The sequence below is a fragment of the Bos javanicus genome, chromosome 21, assembly GCF_032452875.1.
Source record: "Bos javanicus breed banteng chromosome 21, ARS-OSU_banteng_1.0, whole genome shotgun sequence".
NCBI lineage: Eukaryota > Metazoa > Chordata > Mammalia > Artiodactyla > Bovidae > Bos > Bos javanicus.
Window position 1 is genome coordinate 52295014 of NC_083888.1, and position 15991 is coordinate 52311004.

Below are 15991 nucleotides of genomic sequence, written 5' to 3' on the forward strand. Positions count from 1 at the left end.
TATTTTTTTATCAGTTTGTGTTGCTAATTAATCCTACATCAATTCATTCCTCTGAATTTCCTGGAAATGCTTAGCACACTAGTAAATTCACTTTCAAGTCTTCAGGGAATTTTATTTTACCAAATAAATACATGCTTGAAAATATATGAAATGATTCCATACAGGTATTTCATTAACCAACAAATAAGATTTTCATTTTCCAATTTGGCATGAGATTCTAGGTAAATCCTGTATATCTGAATATTCCTGGGTGAATAATTCTTAGTCCTCTACAAAATTTTTATTTAACCCAGTTGTTAGTAATAACACAACAGGCTTGGAAAATTTAATAAACAGGTATTTCATAGAATAAAACAGATTAGCATAATTTGAATTTGGTCGCTTTTCAAATTTCGTTCCCATTGGTAGTTTGTATATAATTAAAAACATACATATTGTATCATTTTGGAAATAGTCATTATTATTTATCATAAATATAATCAAATAGATAAGGTTTCCTAAAAACCTATGGAAACTCTGAGTCCTATTCAATACTGCTGCTGCTGCTGCGGCTGCTGCTGCTAAGTCGCTTCAGTCGTGTCCGACTTTGTGCGACCCCATAGACGGCAGCCCACCAGGCTCCCCGTCCCTGGGATTCTCCAGGCAAGAACACTGAGTGGGTTGCTAATGCATTTCTAAAGTTTTAATAGTTACAGATCATATACATACATACATACATATATATATATATATATATATATATATATATATATATATATGTTTAACCAACATGTAAAGAAATTTACATTAATTCATCCTGCTTTTTATTTTGAATATACATGCCTACTTCATAGTAAGACTATTGGGTAAAAAAAAATCTGGATAAAGATAATTAAAAAGATGTCTATGGATAATTTTAATCTGTTCTGTATTCAAAGAAATGCTATGTGTTAGAAAATATTTCTTGGATTGGGATCCAGATTTAACTTCCAAAAACAAGATCTCAAGTAGGTAACTGTCATTAACAAAGGTGAAATGAGAGAGCAATACTATCTCCTGGCACTTTTAACTATATTGGATGTAGGTACAGAAGATTCTTCAAAGTTGTTAATACAAATCATCTCCTGCCTCATTTCTAAGATTATTTTATATATAAATGTCTTAAATCTAGAGTACTGTTATGCAGTACAGATACCTCACTTCTGTGTTATGCTCCCATTCCAAGCTGGAGTTCCAAGCTAGATGTAGGACCTGCGTACGCTAAGTTCTCACTGTGCATCTAGGTATATTCTTAAAGACTCTCACTGTACCCAGACTTTTCATACTATCTTTCCTTTTAAAATCTTTTGAAATATTTTTAACGTATTTATCTGTGTCTAATCTAGTTTTATTCTTCAAACACATCTATAACTTATCGGTTATTTTTTACAGATGGTCTATTTTGCTCTCCTATCCATACATGAGATTATATTTTAAAATTATGTCCTTAATTTCAATTTTCATAATTTCTAAAATGTGCCTACACATTTTCCATGACAACCTGGTTTTGGCTAATTTTTACATTATTTTCCAATATCTATGATCATTTCATTCATTTTATGAAATACCCTTATTATTATCATCTTTTCTCTGATTATTAGACTGCATATTATTCTGTTTGTTTTGTCTTGTTTACTATCCTCCAAGATGATTTATTTATACATGTGATTTACAATGATTCTTATGGCAAACATATTTTCAGTGGATGTTATCTGTGAGAAACCATGTGTCCTGGAATCTGAATGTGTTATGTCAATCTGAATCTGAATGGAATCTGAATAGGGTTATTGTGAATTTCTCTCTTTCTGAGCTTATAGCTTTACACAGGGTGAGTAAGTTTTAAGGTTGATAGTTATTTCTAATCACATCATTGTAGGGAAACCTCACAGTGGTTTGCCATGGAATCCTATGATTATGATTTATTATAGATTATTACTGTGCTATTTATTCACAACCCAGGACAGACAGCCAATCTGTTTGTTGCCTCCTGGTACAGGAAATAACGTTTCTTCTGTTTTCTATATCTCCAACAGTAGACAGTTTCATGACTTCCAGCTTCATTTACCTAGCTTAGTCTGGTTCTCTACGAGGAGAAAGCTATTTTCATAATATCCTTTCTATTACAGAGTCTAAGCCCTAACTCTCAGACACTAGGAATTATATCAGATTCTACTCCATTTATGAGCTCTTTGATCTATTCATCACTCTATTCATCACTCTAATGATATTCTCTTTCACTTTTGTCAACCAAAGACTCTTTCTTAGTTTAAGAGTAATAGTTTTCTATCTTTCTTTTTTTTTTTTTAAACAAATTTCCATGGAAAGCAAGGAGAGTGATTTGAGAGAAGGAAAAAACCAACACATAGAGAAGAGAGGGAAGAAGCTTATATTCAACATTATTTATGTGTACTATATTTATTAGAAGTTCATCTCTTCCATGATGAAATCTCCTACACAATAATCACTCTCAATCTTCTCTTCCTAACCTTTGCATATACTTTATTTGCAGCAATAACATGTCTTTTTACCAATCTTACCTTTAAGCACATAAGCTATAATTGGATTTTCAATATATTGCCATAAATCTTTCCCGATTACTAATACAGTGGTCACCCTATAATTGTTACTCTGAAAGTAAAAAATATAAACTATAACCAATATGGTCTAATGTTAATTTAGCTCCTACTTAGCTCTATCTTCTTATTGCTTCTGAGATTGTTCCATTTCTTTCCCTATAACCAAATTCGCCTGCCCTCTGTTAAGTTCTGCAGATGTGAACTGAAATTGTGTGATGCCGTGAAGTGGTCAAACAGGAGATGGCAAGAGTGAACATAGACATTTTAGGAATCAGTAAACAAAATGGACTGGAATGGGGGAATTTAACTCAGATGACCAGTGCATCTACTACTGTGGGCAAGAATCCCTTAGAAGAAATGCAGTAGCCCTCAAAGTCAACAAAAGAGTCTGAAACAAAGTAATTGGGTGCAATCTCAAAACCAACAGAATGATCTCTGTTCATTTCCAAGGCAAACTACTCAATATCAGAGTAATCCAAGTCTATGCTCCAACCAGTAATGCTGAAGAAGCTGATGTTGAACAGTTCTATGAAAACCTATAAGACCTTCTAGAACTAACACCAAAAAAGATGAAAATATGTCCTTTCCATCATAGGGTACTGGAATGCAAAAGTAGGAAATCAAAAGATACCTGGAGAAACAGGCAAATTATGTTTGGAGTACAGAATGAAGCAGAGCAAAGGGTGACAGGCTTTTTTTCAAGAGAATGCACTCGTCATAGCAAACATCCTCTTGCAATAATACAAGAGAAGACTCTACACATGGACATCACCAGATGGTCAATACTGAAATCAGATTGATTATATTCTTTGCAGCCAAAGATGGAGAAGCTCCAAAGATATAGTAAGCAAAAACAAGACTGGGAGCTGACTGTGGCTCAGATCATGAATTCCTTATTGCCAAATTCAGACTTAAATTGAATAAAGAAGGGAAAAGCACTAGATCATTCAAGTATGAACTAAATCAAATCCCTTATGATTGTACAGTGGAAGTGACAAATGGATTCAAGGGATTAGATCTGATAGAGTGCCTGAAGAACTATGGATGAGGGTTTCTGACACTGTATGGGAGGCAGTGGTCAAGACCACCCCCAAGAAAAAGAAATTAAAAAAAAAGCAAAATGGTTGTCTGAAGAGGCCTTACAAATAGCTGAGAAAAGAAGAGAAGAAAAAGGCAAGGAGAAAAGGAAAGTTATACCCATTTGAATGCAGAGTTTCAAAGACGAGCAAGGAGAGATAAGAAAGCTTTCCTCAGTGATCAGTGCAAAAGAAAAAAAAGAGAGAGAGGGAGAAAAACAATAGAATGGGAAAGATTAGACATCTCTTCAAGAAAATTAGAGATACCAAGGGAATATTTCATGCAACGATGGGCTCAATAAAGGACAGAAATGATATTTATCCAACAGAAGTAGAAGATAAGAAGAGGTGGCAAGAAAACACAGAACTATATAAAAAAGATTTTAATGACCCAGATAACCACGATGGTGTGATCACTCACCTAGAGCCAGACATCCTGGAATGCAAAGTCAAGTGGGCCTTAGGAAGCATCACTACAAACAAAGCTAGTGGATGTGATGGAATTCCAGCTGTTATTTCAAGTCCTAAAAGATGATGCTGTCAAAGTGCTGCACTCAATATGCCAGCAAATTTTGAAAATTCAGCAGTGCCCATAGGACTGGAAAAGGTTAATTTTCATTCCAATACGAAAGAATGTTCAAACTACCACACAATTGCACTGATCTCATACACTAGCAAAATAATGCTCAAAATTCTCCAAGCCAGGCTTGAACAGTATGTGAACTGTGAACTTGCAGACATTCAATCTGGATGTAGAAAAGGCAGAAGACCAGAGATTAAATTGCCAACATCCACTGGATCATAGATAAAGCGAGAGAGTTACAGAAAAAAACATCTACTTCTGCTTTTTTGACTATGCCAAAGCCTTTGACTGTGTGGATCATGACAAATTGTGGAAAATTCTGAAAGAGATGGGAATACCAGACCACCTTACCTGCCTCCTGAGAAATCTGTATGCAGGTCAAGAAGCAACAGTTAGGACTGTACTTGGAAAACAGACTGGTTCCAATCTGGGAAAGGGGTACATTAAGAGCATATATTTTCACCCTGTTTGTTTAACTTATATGCAGATTATATCATGCGAAATGCCAGGCTGGATGAAGCACATGCTAGAATCAAGGTTGCCAGGAGAAATATCAATAACTTCAGTTATGCAGATAACACCACCCTTATGGTAGAAAGTGAAGAAGAACTAAAGAGCCTCTTGATGAAAATGAAAGAGGAGAGTGAAAAAGTTGGCTTATAATTCAACATTCAGGAAACTAAGACCATGGCCACCTGATGCGAAAGAACTGACTCACTGAAAAAGACCCTGATACTGAGAAATACTGACCCAGGAGGAGAAGGGGATGACAGAGGATGAGATGGTTGGATGGCATCACCAACTTGATGGACATGAGTTTGAGCAAACTCCACGAGTTGGTGATGGACAGGGAAGCCTGGCGTGCTGCATTCCATGGGGTCACAAAGAGTTGGACAGGACTGAGCAACTGAACTGAACTGAACTGAGGTCCTTTATGTATGCTATTATATTTTCCTGAAATTCTCCCATTTATATCTTGTGTGGTTTGATGCAGTCATCTTTTATATTTATTCAAAGATGGTACTTCCTGTAGATAGACATACATGTCCTCCTTTGGATGAAATGTCCCTCTTATTTGCCTTCCTTAGAATGCCATGTTCATATCATTATCCCACTGTATTATGTAACTAAATACATATTTGTACAACTTATAAAGTTCTAACTAGGAGGTAAACCTTTTTTTTAATACTGAGGAAAAGAGCATGACTTTTTGTCTCTCATTATTATTCAAAACCCTATTCTCTCCCCAAATTTTATTACTACTGATTAGTTGTCTGCTCCCATGGTGTGAGCTCTTCTCATTTTACCAACAACCATCCATGCTACTCCAACTCCCCATTGTCTATATCTCCCCAGTATTCAAGCTAGCACATCACCTTATCCATTCACAAAGAAACCAGAAGCAAACAATAGTCTATATAAGAGAATGTGTATTAATTTTAAAGGTATCATCATAGCAAACAAACAAACAAACAAAAAGCTGAATCTTGAATACCAGAATCACCTTTCCTGAATTTCAGTGTTTCCCCCAGCAGGTATGTGTGTATGTGCATACATACATACATATTACAGAATATGTATGTATATTACATACACACACATATATATACACACATAAATGTACATAATATGTAGTTTTATAAACTGCAACTTACATTTTAAGCTCCAATCTGAACCAATTTGTTAAGGAGCTAACTTTTCACAAGTGATTATGTTCCTCTATTTTTCAAGTGATGTATCTGATAAAATTTCTCTCCCTTAAAATAGCTGAAGAAAAAAAAATAAGAAAAAGAAAATCTCTACCTCACTTACTGCTTGCAAATTATTATATCCCAGTAAGCATAAACTCAACTTTCCCATTTAAGGACAGTGGTCCAAAAATTTGATACTACAACCAAATACACGCTTTCCTCTGTATTCATCTTACATTGCAGAAGTACATATTATTGTTGATAGGATTTTAAAATTTGTTTTTTCCATGTATTACTGATCAGTACTCATTTCTAAACTATAATATTCACACTGAAGTCAAAACAGCCAGATTTCTAATAAAATCTATTCTTCCATTTCCTGAGCATAAAGATAGACTATCTTTCTTAGTTTCCCTTGTACTTAACATGTAACTAAATTGTCTTCACTGGATGATGAACAGAAGTATGAAAGGAGTATGATGACATACTCCTTTCCTGATTTGGAACCAGTCTGTTGTTTATTATTAATTAAATCAATTAATGTATTAGTTATATTAAAATAGTTAATTAAATTAGTTGAATGCCTAAGTTACTACAATTTTGAAACAATGTTAGTGAAGTCTAGACAATCAAGCTAACACAGATACATATCTTCTTCAAGGTTTCATGTGGATACACCAGTGTTTAGTATGGTGAATTTTGCATGATTAGAACATACTGAAGTCACTCAGTCGTGCCCGACTCTTTGCGATCCCATGGGCAGTAACCTGCACCAAGCTCCTCCATCCATGGGATTTTCAAGGCAAGAGTACTGGAGTGGGTTGCCATTTCCTTCTCCAGGGAATCTTCCCAACCCAGGGATCGAACCCAGATCTCTCACATTGTAGACAGACACTTTACTTTCTGAGCCACCAGGGAAGTTTGGATATAAATATGAGGATGCATTGTGTCCTTGCATATAGTTTCTTTATCCCAATTTAAAATAACAGAGGCATCAAAGTCACTAATAAACCTCCATTAAATACATTTTTCAGGCTCCAGTCCTGGACATTCTAAGTCAGGAGGTATGTGATGGGCCCTCAGAATTGCAATATCACCAACCATACATAAAGATAGATCATTATGTTATACAGCCATGTTTGCAAATCACTGTTTTAGATTTGGAAATTCTGACAGCATAATAATATCTACATCTATAAAGTGATATCTCTAAATAAGCCACTGATAAGATGTTTTGGCAACTGTGGCTGCAGTATCTGATGGGTCAGGAGGATATTTAGGTTTTACTCCCCTAGGCATAGTAATCTTGATGAATGAGTATCATTTAGCCACAGGGTCTTTCACTTATGGAACTAAATTAGCAATGCATGTTGGAAAACTATAATTACTTTCTCTTGAAACCACATTCCCAAGTGAGGAAAATCATTTCTGCTTTTCTCCTTTTAGTTAGAGTGAAGATTATACAACTTGTAAGTAAATGATTGTTTTCCTCATGACATCATCAGGCACTGTTATTTGATAGCTGGTAAGTTCAGTTCCACTGTACAAGTATGTGAAAAAAAGTGAAAGTGTGTCCATTGTTCAGTCAAGTCTTACTCTTTGCAACCCCATGGACTGTAGCCCACCAGGCTCCTCTGTCCATGGAATTTCCTAGGCAAGAATACTGGAGCGGGCTGCCATTTCCTTCTCCAGAGAATCTTCCTGACCCAGGGATTTAACCCCGATATCTGGCATCAAACTAAATCTCTAATCCTATTTTCTTTCAAACAAGCTGACTCCTGCCCTTGTCTTTATCATCCCACAATTCTTTTATCCTAGTATACTCTCATCCTCATTCTATTTCCTCACTTCATCTGGACTTCATCTAGCTCAAATGCCTATTAATTTGGGAGGTCTTCCTTGAAAACTTTATGCAAAACTGAACTGTCTTGCCCATGTGCTCCATTTCCACTATCATTCTCCATTAACTTATTCACTTATATTCTTTAATATTATATGTATTTTCTTACTTATTTTCAGTCCTGCCTCATTAAAAGCCCAAGTTCATGATAGCAGAAACTTTGAATTATACATCACTTCTACATTCCCAGAACACAGGGAGAAGATGATTCCTAGTTAATATTGTATGATAAATACATAATATAAATGAATATGTAATACATATTTAGTAAAGTGTCATTAATTAAACACATATACCTTTTTTAGAAGGTTATTGATTCTTTGTAACTTTGATTTGTGAAGATAGCCTCAGTATTTATTGAAAATTGCCACTAGATCAGTTATTTTTTATCAGTTATTATTTTTGTTTGCTTCCTTAGTATAAGAAAATTGGTCAAGAAGTAGTTTGCTTAAATTGAATTCCAAAGCCTATAATAAGCACTCCAGTAATATCTTGGTGGCTGACAGCCAGTTGATTATCAATGGAATTATGAAATATTTATTTTCAAGAACTCAAAAGGAATAAAAGAAAAAAATCAATAGTCTTTGTTTTAATCTCTCCAAAGGAAAGAATTATGCATATCTGCAATACCACATCACTTTTTATAGCCAAATAGTAGAAAATACTGATAAAAAGATATTGGATCCCCAGCATATCTTCAAATGAATTGCCAAACAAGAATCAAACATTCTCAAAACCAGAGGGTATCCCTAAATTAAAAAAGAAAAAATTATTGATTGTAGGGTAAATTTTTGGTCAAAAATACCATATTTTCAAAACATTTTGGGAATCAAAATTGCCTTATTTTCAGCATTTGTTTTAAGACACATAGTGAGTTGGACACGACTGAGCGACTTCACTTTCAGTTTTCACTTTCATGCATTGGAGAAGGAATGGAACCCACTCCAGTGTTCTTGCCTGGAGAATCCCAGGGATGGGGGAGCCTGGTGGGCTGCCATCTATGGGGTCGCACAGAGTTGGACATGACTGAAGTGACTTAGCAGCAGCAGCAGCAGTCCATGATCCCAGTGACACTAACACACTCCCTTGATCATGAAAAATTATCTGAATATAACAGGGTCTATCATTAAAGCAGTGCTATTAATCAATCCTGATTGTTCCTCCAGAAATGCTATCAAGGAAGAAAGTCCATTACTGGTCATCATAACTATTTTCATTACATTAGACACTCTACTATTTCTAAAGATGTCAAGATGTAAAGATGAAGACATGGCATTTGGCCCCATCACTTCATGGCAAATAGATGAGAAGACCATGGAAACAGTGACCAATTTCATTTTCTTGGGCTCCAAAATCAAGGCAGATGGTGACTGCAGCCATGAAATTAAAAGATGCTTGCTCCTTGGAAGAAAACCTATGACAAACCTTGATAGTGTATTAAAAAGCAGAGACATCACTTTGTCGACAAAGGTCTGTATAGTCAAAGCCATGTTTTTTCCTGTATTCATGTATAGATGTGAGAGTTAGACTATAAAGAAGGATGAACACCAAAGAATTGATGCTTTCAAACTATGTTGCTGGAGAAGACTCTTGAGAGCCTCTTGTACTGCAAGAAGATCAAAGCAGTCAATCCTAAAGGAAATCAACCCTGAATATTCATGGGAAGGACTGAAGCAGAAGCTGAAGCTGCAATCATTGGCTACCTGATGTGAAGAGTCAACTCAATGGAAAGGACCTTGATGCTGGGAAATATTAAGGGCAGAAGGAGAATGGGGAGACAAAGGATGAAATGGTTGGATGACATCACTGACTCAATGGACATGAGTCTGAGAAAGCTGAGTGAGACAGTGGAGGACAGGGGAGCCTGGCATGCTGCAGTTCATGACGTCACAAAGAGTAGGACATGACTGAGTGACTGAACAACAAAAACAACATTTGATCATAGGATCAAATACAAAGATATTCTGAAGGAGAGTAAGTGAATTCTATACATAATGATTCTTAACAGGCAGTTTTTGTGTAATATGGCCTCAAACAAGATATTTTTATGTTTCAATGAGGATCAAAATTAATATAAAAAGATTTTTCTTTATCTTTCTGTGCAAATGACCTTTATAATTGAACTCTGAGTAACAAAAATCCCATAGAAGTCAAAAGAATGAATAATCAAATATGTGTTTTATTTTCATGTTGGATTAATTGATGAACTCCCATGATAAATCACAGAATTATGAAAGAATATTTGGAAATGGACAAATTTAATTCAGATGACCATTATATCTACTACTGTGGTCAAGAATCCCTTAGGAGAATTGGAGTAGCCTTCATAGTCAATGAAAGAGTCCAAAATGCAGTACTTAAATGTAATCTCAAAAATGACAGAGTGATCTTGGTTCATTTCCAATGCAAAAACCATTTGGTATCACAATAATCCAAGTCTAGGCTACAACCACTAATGCTGAAGAAACTTAAATTGAATGGCACTATGAAGACTTATAAGGTGTTCTAGAATTAACACCAAAAGAATATGTCCTTTTCAGCAGAGGGGATTGGAATGCAAAAGTAGGAAGTCAAGAGATACCTGGAGTAATAGGCAAGTTTGGCCTTAGAGTACAAAATGAAGCAGGGCAAAGGCTAACACTTTTGTCAAGAGAATCCACTGGTCATAGGAAACAACCTCTTCTAACAACACAAAAGACGACTTTACACATGGACATCACCAGATGGTCAATACTGAAATCAGATTGCTTTTATTCTTTGCAGCCAAAGATGGAGAAGCTCTATACAGTTAGCAAAAATGGGACCTGGAACAGAATGTGACTCAGATCATGAGCTTCTTATTGCAAAATTCAGACTTAAACTGAAGAAAGCAGGGGAAAATCACTAAACCACTCAGTTATGCCCTAAAGTGAAAGTGAAAGTGAAATTGAAGTTGCTCAATCCTGTCCAACTCTTTGTGACCCCATGGACTGTAGCCTATCAGGCTTCTCTGTCCATGGGATTTTCCAGACAAGAGTACTGGAGTGGGTTTCCACTTCCTTCTCCAGGGGATCTTCCCAACCCAGGGATCGAACCCAGGTCTCCCACATTGTAGGCAGACGATTTACCCTCTGAGCCACCAGGGAAGCCCATGCCCTAAATCAAACCCCTTATAATTATAGAGTGGAGGTAGTTAATAGATTCAAGAGATTAGATCTGGTAGACAGAGGGCCTGAAGAACTATAGACAGAGGTTCATAACATTGAGGAGATGATGTAAACAATTGCCAAGAAAAAGAAATGAAAGAAGGTAAACTGGTTGTCTAAGGAGGCTTTACAAACAGCTGAGAAAAGAGAAGTGAAAGGCAAAGGAGAAAGGAAAAGATATACCCAACTGAATAAAGAGTTCTAGAGAATATCAAGGAAAGATAAAATGCCTTCTTAAGTGAACAATGCAAAGATATAGAGGAAACATAGAATGGAAAGATGGACACAATGAAGAACAGAAATGGCAAGGACCTTAGATGTGGAAGAGATTAAGAAGAGGTGGCAAGAATACACAGAATAATTATACAGAAAAAGATCTTAATGACTTGGATAAGGTGGTGTGATCACATGATGGTGTGATCACTCACACAGAGCCAGACATCCTAGAATGTAAAGCCAAGTGTGCCTTAGGAAACATTACTATGAATGAATCTAAAGGAGGTGATAGAATTCCAGTTGAGGTATTTAAACTTCTAAAAGATGATGCTTTAAAGTGCTACACTCAATATGTCAGCAAATTTGGAAAACTCAGCGGTGCTGACAAAACTGGAAAAGGTCAGTTTTCATTCCAATCCCACAGAAAGGCAATGCCAAAGAATGTGCAAAGTACCACACAACTGCGCTCATCTTACATGCTGGCAAGGTAATGCTCAAAATCCTTCAAGCTAAGCTTAAACAATATGTGAACTGAGAATGTCCAAGTGTACCTGCAGTGTTTAGAAAAGGCAGAGGAACCAGAGATCAAATTGCTAACATCTGTTGGGTCATAGAGAAAGCAAGGTAATTCCAGAAAAAAAAATATCCACTTCTGCTTCATTGATTACACTAAAGCCTTGACTATGTGGCTCAAATCATAAAAAACTGTGGAAATTTCTTAAAGAGATGGGAATAGCAGACCACCTTACTTGTCTCCTGATAAACCTGGACTGTTTCTGGACAAGACGCAACAGTTACAACCACATGTGGAACAACTGATAGGTTCAGAATTGGGAAAGGAGTACTTCAGGGATGTATATTGTCACCCTGCTTACTTAACTGGTATGCAGAGTATAGCATGCAAAATGCTGGGCTGGATGAATCAAAAGCTGGAACCAACATTTCTCGGAGAAATATCAACAACCTCAGATATGCAGGTGATACTACTCTCACGGCAGAAATTGAAGAGAAACTAAACATCCTATTGATTATGGTGCAAGAAGAGAGTGAAAAAGCTGGCTTAAAACTCAATATTCAAAAACCTAAGATCATGGCATCTGGTCCCACTACTTCATGGCAAATAGATGGGGAAAAAGTAGAAACAGAGACAGAGTTTATTTTCTTGGTCCCAAAAATCACTACATATAACGACTACAGCCATGCAATTAAAAGACACTTGCTATTTAGAAGGAAAGCTATGACAAACCTGGGCAGCATATTAAAAAGTGGAGAGACCACTTTGCTGACAAGGTTCCTTATAGTCAAAGCTATGGTTTTTCCAGTAGTCATGTATGATGTGAGAGTTGGACCACAAAAAATGCTGAGTGCCAAAGAATTGATGTCTTCAAACTGTGGTGCTGGAGAAGACTCTTGAGAGTGCCTTGGACAGCAAGGAGATCAAACCAATCACTTTTAAAGGAAATCAACCCTGAATATTCATTGGAAGGACTGATGCTGAAGCTGAAGCTCCAATACTTTGGTCACCTGATGCAAATGGCCTACTCACTAGAAAAGACCCTGTTGCTGGCAAAGATTGAGGGCAGGAGGAGACGTGGGCAACAGAGGATGGGATGTTTGGATGGCATCGACGACTCGGTGGTCATGAGTTTGGGCAAACTCTGGGAGATAGTGAAGGATAGGGAAGCCTGGAGTGCTGTACTTTATAGGGTCACAAATAGTCAGACATGATTTAGCAACTGAACAATAATAACAAAAAGAAAAAGTTAAGGCAACTTGGCATGGTTTTCACAAAGATAATTTTATAAACTATAAATAGATATCACTATACAAAGCAGTAAAGTCACATTAGATAAAAGAAATCTTGATATAAGTTAGAAATAGTGGATTTTTGAATGAGAAATTGTGAATTTCCAAAAGTATCCTACTTTTAAGTTGTCATTTACATGCATAACCTATCACTTTATGGATTATAATTTAAAAGCTACATTTTCAAAAAAGACTTAATTATAATTATATTCACATAACTGGGATAATTTGGATCCCTAATTCTGCCAGCTTTTAATCAGCTGTTATTATCTGTTAAATCAACATTGTTCTTCTACATTTAAGACATAAAGACTTTTACAACAAATAATTCCCTGAAACAGTACTATGAATAATTTTTTAATATACTAAACTTTTGAGCAGTTTTGTGGATATCAGTAAAATTATCAGCTCATTCACATCAATGTCCTTGAAATTAATAGACTCAAAAATAATAAGGCTTTTAGAATGCATTTATATAGAGATTAACTTTCTAATATGAATATAAGTGGTAGGGAACCAATTCCATAGCTGGAGATACTAATTGTGTGGATATTTCCTTTGAAAACTGCTACATGAAGTACCTGGGCATTATTTCTTTAAATCAAATCATTGAAAGACAATATCATCTCTATATCATAATTATGTGACACAATTGGGCATTCTTAAATTTAACCCCATATGGTTTGGAAAACCATACAACTCACATGGTTTTGATAAATACATGTGACATAATTAAAATCATGGCAAAATAGTTGCTTTCCAACAGGAGAAACCAAAAAATGCTTCCAAATGAAAATTATTTCACTAGCATTCACTGAATCTGAAAAACAATATTCATTTGTATAATAACACATTTTAAAATGTTTTCTTAAGTTTTATTACTGATTTGAAGCAACTGTATCAGAATATGAGCTTCTCTGGTGACTAAGTGGTAAACAATCTGCCTGGCAATACAGGAGACACAGGTTAGATCCCTGGGTTGGGAAGATGCCCTGGAGAAGGAAATGGCAATTCTGGCAATTCAGAATTCTTGCCTGGGAAATCCCATGGGCAGAGGAGCCTGGCGGGCTACAGTCCACGGGGTGGCAAAAGAGTCTGACATGACTTAGCAACTAAAACAAAAATGGCAATATAGCAACATATTCTTGCCAAAAAATACCATCTATCTTAAAAGAAGGCTTGCATCTGTAAAGAAGGGCTACATATGATTCAAAACTTGCTGCAAAATAAATGTTTGTCCTAATGCATCAAGAGATGTTAAAGGGTCAAGTGAAAACTCAGCCAACTGCTTTATTTAATTCATTTCCCCTAATAGTTTAGATTCTTTTATGACTTTTTGAATCCAAACCAAAATACCACAGTAATTCAACTAGCAAGTTAGTATGTGTAATCATCTCTGAGATTGCTATATGAAAATTTTAGTGATAGAATAATCACTTTAATCAGGAATTTTATTAATGAGGTAGAACATGTTTAAACATATTTAATAACATTTAAGCTGTTCATTGTCTCAAGAATTTAATGTATTTTTTCCCCTCTTCATTATTGTTCTTTAACAGACTTATTATTTAATAGACTTATTTAACAGACATATATGTTATTTGACTTGAAATTTCAGTTTTTATCCATTTTCCTGATATTGATGTACCTCTCTCCCCAGGTGTTAACACTGAAATTCTGGCAATAAAATTTCATTTCTCCCAATTTTACCATTTCTTCCACTGCTAATAAAAATACTAGCTAGAATTAACTTCTTGCCAAAAGAAGTTGATGTGAAAATTTATTGCCTTAAAATAATTTTCCAAATGATACAGGTTTTTTCATTCCTTAATATAACATTCAGAGACAAGAACACTTGGGAATTTTGGAGTTGATACAAATTACTTAGAAATTAACATTGCAAGCACTTTCAAATTATGTGATCCTTAGTTAAATAAATCAAGCTGAACAAAACAGAAATCACCTCTGAAAAATTAACTTAAAACTTCTAGTTCACTAAATGGGTTTAATTTTAGCATCAGTTCAGTTCAGTCACTCAGTCGTGTCTGACTCTTTGTGACCCCATGAATCACAGCACGCCAGACCTCCCTGTCCATCAGCAACTCCTGGAGTTCACTCAGACTCACGTCCATCGAGTCAGTGATGCCATCCAGCCATCTCATCCTCTGTCGTCCCCTTCTCCTCCTGCCCCCAATCCCTCCCAGAATCAGAGTCTTTTCCAATGAGTCAACTCTTCACATGAGGTGGCCAAAGTACTGGAGTTTCAGCCTTAGCATCATTCCTTCCAAAGAAATCTCAGGGCTGATCTCATTCAGAATGGACTGGTTGGATCTCCTTGCAGTCCAAGGGACTCGCAAGAGTCTTCTCCAACATCACAGTTCAAAAACATCAATTCTTTGGGGCTCAGCTTTCTTCACAGTCCAACTCTCACATCCATACATGACCACTGGAAAACACATAGCCTTGACTAGACAGACCTTTGTTAGCAAAGTAATGTCTCTGCTTTTCAATATGCTATCTAGGTTGGTCATAACTTTTCTTCCAAGGAGTAAGCATCTTTTAATTTCATGGCTGCAGTCACCATCTTCAGTGATTTTAGAGCCCCAAAAAATAAAGTCTGACACTGTTTCCATTGTTTCCCCGTCTATTTCCCATGAAGTGATGGGACCACATGCCATGATCTTCATTTTCTGAATGTTGAGCTTTAAGCCAACTTTTTCACTCTCCTCTTTTACCTTCATCAAGTGGCTCTTTAGTTCTTCTTCACTTTCTGCCATAAGAGTGGTGTCATCTGCATATCTGAGGTTATTGATATTTCTCCCGGCCATCTTGATTCCAGCTTGTGCTTCTTCCAACCCAGCGTTTCTCATGATGTACTCTGCATATAAGTAAATAAGTAGGGTGACAATATACAGCCTTGACATACTCCTTTTCCTATTT